This window comes from Puma concolor, chromosome E1, assembly GCF_028749965.1.
Source record: "Puma concolor isolate L17-30 chromosome E1, mPumCon1.1.hap2, whole genome shotgun sequence".
Lineage (NCBI taxonomy): Eukaryota > Metazoa > Chordata > Mammalia > Carnivora > Felidae > Puma > Puma concolor.
The window spans coordinates 39,513,417-39,519,939 of NC_141680.1; positions in this window are offsets into that span (position 1 = coordinate 39,513,417).

Genomic DNA, 6,523 nt, shown 5'->3' on the forward strand with positions numbered 1-6,523 from the left:
TAAAGAAAACTCTTACAGGTACCTAGCTGGCTCAGTCAGTGTGGGGTAAAGAATAAACCTTTAGGGGGGCCTGGGTGGCTCAGTCGGTTAAGCACCGGACTTCTGCTCAGGTCATGACCTCACGGTTCATGGGTTTGAGCCCCGCGTCGGGATCTGTGTTGACAGCTCAGAGCCTGGAGCCTGCTTCAGATTCCGTGTTTCCCCCTCTCTCTCAGCCCCTTCTTGGCTCACACTCTGTCTTTCTCTCTCTCTCAAAAATAAATAAACATTAAAAAAAATTTTTTTAAAAGAATAAATCTTTAGAACTGTGTCCTCTCGTTGAAATGACCCTTTTATCATGAAATGGCCCTCTTCATCTTTTGGCTACAATCTTCATTCTATCATCGATTTTGTCTCATATTAATATAGACTTTTTGATTAGTGTTAGCATGGTGTATCATTTCCTTCCCACCTACTTTCGTCTTTAAAGTGGGTTTCTTGGGGCACTTGGGTGGCTCCGTCAGTGAAGTGCCCAACTCTTGATTTCGGCTCAGGTCATAATCTCACAGTTCGTGAGATCAAGGCCTGAGTCAAGCTCTACACTGACAGCGTGGTTTGCTTGGCATTCTCTCTGCCCCTCCCTCTGCATGTGCGCTCTCTCTCTCTCTCTCTCAAAATAAATAAACTTAAAAAAAGCAAATGATTTAAAAAATAAATAATAAAGTGGGTTTCTTGTAGCTAGCATATAGCTGGGTCATGCTTTTACATCTGCCTTTCAGTTGGGTCGTCTACACCATGCATATTGATTGTGATTATCCACAGGGCCGAGTTTAAATCTACCACCTTGGTGGCGCAACTGTATACATTTCCTCAAACTCCAGGAGGCCACCAGGCTCTGCCTGAGTTACCCCTCCTTGTGCTGTGGCCGGGAAACGTATTCCAGGCTGTAGGCAGGAACGACCGTAGAACTAATAGCTCAGTTTCTCTCCTCTCAGGGATCACCGTCCGCGGCTGCCCCGATTTCCAAAGTCTGAACCCCACGGTTGCAAGTGTTTTGTCCCGCTTTTTAGTTGTTTCAGGCGGGAGGGTAAACCCATTCCCTGGTGCTCCACCTTGGGCTAACGCAGGAGTTCAGATCATTTATTTTGGAGATTCGTGTTCCTCCATCCCGTAAAATTTTCTCACGGTATTTCTTGGTCAACTTTCTGCCCTCCTCATTGCGGTCTTCTCTTTCTGGGACTCCTGTTAGTGGAATACTGTGCCTCCTGGACTGGCCCACCCACATACTCCCCGTCTTGGGAGACCCTTAAGGGCAAGGGCTTTGTGAATTTTGTTTGCCGCTTTTCATCAGACACCAGAACAACACTGGCGTGTAACAGGCGCTCAACAAATTTCCTCTTTTGTCTTTTTGTGCTACTCTCTCAGTGACTACTTTTGTTTTGCCTTTCCAACCCTTCTGTATATTTAATTTGCAAGAACCCTTTCTTATTCTCTATGGCTCTTTTTTCGCTGCATTCTCTCTCTCTCTCTTTAGAGAAAGAATGAGGCTTAGCAGGAGGGGCAGAGGAAGAGGGAGAGAGAGAATCTTAAGCAGGCTCCATGCTCAGCGCAGAACCTGATGCGAGGCTCGATCCCGTGACTCTGGGATCACGACCTCAGCCAAAATCGAGAGTCGGACTCTCAACCGACTGAGCCACCCAGGCGCCCCTGCATTCTGTTATTTTTTAAATAACTACTACATGATATTAATTATCAGGAGGGGTGTGTTTAAATTGGTTGGTTGGGTGTTTAAGTATTTTTAAAATTTTATTTAAGTGGGGCGCCTGGGTGGCTCAGTCGGTTGAGCATCCGACTTCGGCTCAGGTCACGATCTCGCTGTTCGTGGGTTGGAGCCCCGCATCGGGCTCTGTGCTGATGGCTCAGAGCCTAGAGCCTGTTTCAGTTTCTGCGTCTCCCTCACACTCTGCCCCTCCCCTGCTCATGCCCTGTCTCTCTCTCTCTCTCTCTCTCTCTCTCTCTCTCAAAAATAAATAAACATAAAAAAAAACTTTTAATAAAAAATAAAAAAAATAAAATTTTATTTAAGTAACCTCTACACCCGACGTGGGGCTCGAACTCACAACGCCAAGATCAAGAGCCACCCGCTCTTCTGACTGAGCCAGCCGGGAGCCCCTTAATTGGTTGGTTGTTTGGTTTTCTTCTGTTTCCTTGGCTTTCCCTTTTCTTTTTTCATTGTGTCTTTCTCTTGCATGCCAAGAGCGAAGCCCCCATGGAAATGTACTACCCAGCTCTCGCTTCAAGAGAGAATTTGCCATGAGGAGTGCTGTCAACCGACACACTTCAGCTCTGACACTTTCTGGATGAACTACAGCTTTTGGACTGAGGACACGATCTCCTCAGATAACTCTCGCCAATTCTGGGGCATGGTTGGGGGGATTAGCACCCAGACAGTTCTGCCCAACGGGCTCCCCTGCTGGGTGATCTTTGCTCTGAAGCTTTGGCTGGGACTCTGTCAGAGCCGCACCACCCTCTGAAACTCTTCCTACCCAGTCTTCCTTCCTTCCCTCTCTTCTTTCTCACATGCCGGTCCTGCACTGCCACCTGAAGACCTTCCCTGTCGACTTCTGTCCCCTCCTCTCTCTATTCCCCCCAGGCATTATCCCCAGTATATCTCCTGCACATCTAACTCCATCTGGTGTCTGTTTCCCAGAGGACCCGAGCTGACACAGGAGTTTTCTTCATTTGTCAGATGATCCTGGCTCAGCCATTTGTATGTAAGGGAACAGCACGAAAGAGCAAACCGGAAGTTCGATGGGCACGAGTGAGGCTTTTTTACTGGTGGATTTTGCTTTTTAGTGATTGGGCAAAAAGCCAGCTGTTTCACCAGGAAGGCTCCACACGTTAGTGCAGGGACTTTTTCTTTGGCGCGTTCAATTTTTCCAGATAAGAAACTTCTGGTGTTCTGCCCCGGACGTGGGAACCTTGTTTCTGCCTTTCTGTGCAGGGCACGGGTGGAAGGGATCCACTGTGCTCCCACCTCCGCCCCTCTGCGCAATCTGTGCCTCCAAACCCCCTTTCCTTCTTATCTTCTGTCTCCCTCTGTCCTGGTCTCTATGTCTGTGACTCTTCCTCAGCCCTTTTCTAGTCGCCCACAACTTTGCTGAAATCCTTTATGTGCTGAGATATCGTTTTCTCAGTCCTTGTGGGTTGAGGTCTTCCTTCTTTCTTTACTACCATTTTAGTGGGATCTTAAAAGGGAGAGGAGACACAAGTCGTCACCCTTAACCGGAGGCCCCCACGCCTGGTTTACGTTGTCCCGCAGCCGTCCTGGCTGCTGTGCGGAGAGCGGATTGTACATGGGCTGGAAGCAAGACCGTCAGCCAGGAGGCCACCGCCACCGCAGAGGTGGGCCATGAGGCGTCAGTAGGCCGGGCGTGGGGGCCGTGGAGATGCAGAGAAGTAGATAATTCAAGACACATTTAGACAGTGGTTTTAAAAGACGTCCACGGATTCTCTGATATGCCTCCCTCCAAGAGAGAAAACTTCATTCTCCTCCCCGGGAATGCAGGCTGGCCTTAGTGACTCATTTCCAACAAATAGAATACAGCAGAATTAACAGCGTGTGACTTTGGACGCGAGATCAGAAAAGACCACTGCGACTTCTTCTTTGCTCTCTCTCTCTCTCTCTCTCTCTCAGATCACTCACTCCAGAGGAAGCCAAGCTGCCATGTTATAAGGACACTCAAGAGCTCTATCACGTCCACATGACAAGGAATGCAGGCTTCCTGCCAACTGTCAGCACTAACGTAACAGGCGTGTGAATGAGCCCCCACCGGAGGCAGATCTTTCGGCCCAGGCAAGCTTCTAAGCGACTGTACCCTCACTGACATCTTGACCGCAACCTCATGAGAGGCTCTGAAGCCCCGCGAGTTCACTTCCGGATTCCCGACCCAGAGAAGCATGTGTTATGTGAGATAATAGAATGCTTATTATTTTAAGCCTCTCAGTTTGGGGAGTCATCTGTTCCATAGCAATAGATAACCAGCACAGGGGGTGAGGGGGAGAGAAATCAAAGGCTTATTCTGGGTTTGGGGCTTGAGCAACTGGGTAGATAGACAGTATTATGTATGGAAGTAGGGAAGCATGGGAGAGGAAAAGGACTAGAAATCACAATTTTGGATTTTGAAATGCCTTTTGGATATCAGGAATGGAGGTATCAGGTAGATGCTGACTATTATCTCTCCAGGCTGGAGAGATGATTGAGGGTCCCTGGCGTGGGGCTCATGGTTAAAGCCATGGACGCCCAGGGAGAAAAGATGAGCGGTCTTGGACCAAGCCCTGGGGCCTCCAAACTTAAGAGGTAGGACGGAGGAGAAGGAATCAGACTAAGGAGAGGCTGGCAAGATGGGAGGAAACCCAGAAGACGGTGGCAACTCAAAGCCAAGAAGAGAGGGAATGGCAGGAACGGAAGAGAGATCAGGGAAGGGACTAGCTGCAGAGCAAGAAGTCCAAAGGAGCAGCTCCTCCCTGGTGACAGCGACTTCAAAGAAACCAGGCGTAACACTAAGCACAACTGTTTCCAGTTCTCGAGTGTCGACCAAACGCCCGGCACTTTAATGGATTTTCTTGTTGAACCATCACAGTAACTCTATGAGGTAAACATTATTGCCCCCATTACACAGATGAGGAGACTGAGGCGCAGAGAGATTAGCTTGCTCAAGGTCATACAGTTTGTGAAATGGCAGAAGCCAGATTGAAACTCAAGCATGTGGGACACTAAAGGCCACGGCCTTGACCCCAAGGTTTGGGCAGAATGCAAGGAGCCTGCCTTTTTTTTTTTTTTTTTGCATCTCCCAATGCATATTTCCAAAGTTTTTTTGCGCTGGACCCCCGCCCCCCCCCCCCCAGAAACCTAAGCAAATGTGAGCCCAACAGGTGAGTGTTCCTAGAGAGTGTACGAAGAAAGACAGCAGAGGCAGACAGAGGCCTCTGCAGAAGCAGGGAAGGGCAGGACAGGACAGGAGATCTGTGCCTTTTGACTTTAAAGGAGCAGCATGCAAATTATATTCAAAGCAATATGCAAATGATATGTAAATTACATTGCGAATGAGCATCTGTTCTTTTTGAGTCAACCGCTCAAGCACTTTTGGGTGAGCCCGCCCCAGCTTTCTCCCAGGGTTGTCCAGGGTCACGGACCCTTGCAGGGTCTATTAACTAAACTGCAGAAGTGGCACGCACCTCCCCCCACGGCAAACTGGGCTCTGGACCGGAAGGAGAGAGCTGCCCGCCATGTCCAGGCGAGTTGTTTGTTTATGCATTCATCCGACAAATACCTGTAAAGTGCCTACTTGGTGCAGAGGCAGATGCTGTAGAAAAGTAGAAGAGGGGCGCCTGGGTGGCTCAGTCGGTTAACTGTCCGACTTCAGCTCAGGTCACAATCTCGCGGTCTGTGAGTTCAAGCCCCGCGTCAGGCTCTGGTCTGATGGCTCAGAGCCTGGAGCCTGCTTCCGATTCTGTGTCTCCCTCTCTCTCTGCCCCTCCCCCGTTCATGCTCTGTCTCTCTCTGTCTCAAAAATAAATAAATGTTAAAAAAAAAAAAAATTTTTTTTAATTAAAAAAAAAAGAAAGGTAGAAGACTCATTATCTCTGACTTATGGGAACATATCCTAGAGGGGGAAATAGATACAGTAAAGACCTCAGTATCATCTAGAGTCTAGACCAAGGCTTCTCAACTTAGCGTATTGACATTCGGCTCTAGGCTTCTCTGTTGAGGGGGACTTTCCTGTGCGTCACAGGACGTTTAGCAGCATCCCTGGTCTCTCTCTATCCATCAGATGCCAATAGCACCCTCCCCCTAGTCATGACAACCAAAAATGTCCCCAGACATTGCCAAATGTCCCCTGGGGCGGGCGGGGGATCGGGAGAGGACCACGATCACCCCAGCGGCTGAGAACCACTGCTCAAAACTCTAGGCCTTGTACTCTTTGGGTGAGTCTACATATTCATTGAGCTCAGAGTTCAGCTCCAAGGGCCCGGCTGGTTCCATGTTTTTGTACTTGAACTGTTGTAGAGGCCAGTCTTTCTCAAATTTCGCGTCTAATTCCTTTCCACCAAACATGACCCTCCACTGACACCCAGGCCCCCACTCTGAGCAGGTGCTGTTACCCAGTCCGGCCCCCAGAGATTCTTGGGGAGCATTCAAGGTCACCCCAAAACTAAATTGGCCCCAGCCTCGAGCCCTTCAGGTTTGCATGTCTGCTTTTTAGCATCATTCTGTCTCTTGTCATCGAGTTGTCACCTGTGGGACTGTCACTTGCACTCCTATCTCTGCCGGCCCTCATTCCTTTTGATTGGCAGCTTCCAGGAGTTAAGAAACCAGATTTTGCAGATCAGTGTTTTTCCAACTGTGCTCTGCTAAGCGCTAGGAGTCCTGCGGGGCCTCTCAGAAGCCCCTAGGGGGGAGGCGGGAGGGGTAGGAGAGGCTTCCAAGAGGTAGGAGGAATAGAGCAGGCGGGTCTCACCAGCTCCCCACCAGTAGTTTCCA